Raw genomic sequence first — 575 nt, 5'->3', positions numbered from 1 at the left:
GAAAGAAAGAAAGAAAGAAAGAAAGAAAGAAAGAGAAAGAAAGAAAAGAATGAGATGCTGCACTCAACCCTGAAAATAAAAGCTCCAGGCAAACAAAGTTTCTAAATACCAAAATAGAGAAAACAAAAATCCAGATTTTAAGGAGCAAAAGTGAGACTAAAGTGTGTTGCTTTAAATCTCACTGTAGGAGAAAGAATATAGTCAATGCCAAATCTCAGAAACATGAATGTAACAAATAAAGGGGAAAAGATCATCTAGCTCAGAGCAAACTAATGATCTCACCAATTCAGAAATGTTTTATGTGGTTCTCATTAGAGTTTATTGGATCATTTTCAGCTAAATATATTTTAATTGAAATAAATGTTTCATAGAAGCTGGAATATTTCACTAAGGTATATTGATCACAATGTGGTTTTCAACTAGAGAAAGAACAAGTAGGAGACCACCAAAATAAAAACTGCAACTTTTGCTGTCAAAACATGGACTTTTCAGCATAGCAATGTGTATGAGAAAATAACATAAATTAAAATAACATAAAACAAAGTAAAACTAATTAAAATAAAAATAAATAATAA

This window comes from Oxyura jamaicensis, chromosome Z (genome assembly GCF_011077185.1).
Source record: "Oxyura jamaicensis isolate SHBP4307 breed ruddy duck chromosome Z, BPBGC_Ojam_1.0, whole genome shotgun sequence".
Taxonomy (NCBI): domain Eukaryota; kingdom Metazoa; phylum Chordata; class Aves; order Anseriformes; family Anatidae; genus Oxyura; species Oxyura jamaicensis.
Note: the sequence above shows the minus strand (reverse complement) of the source record.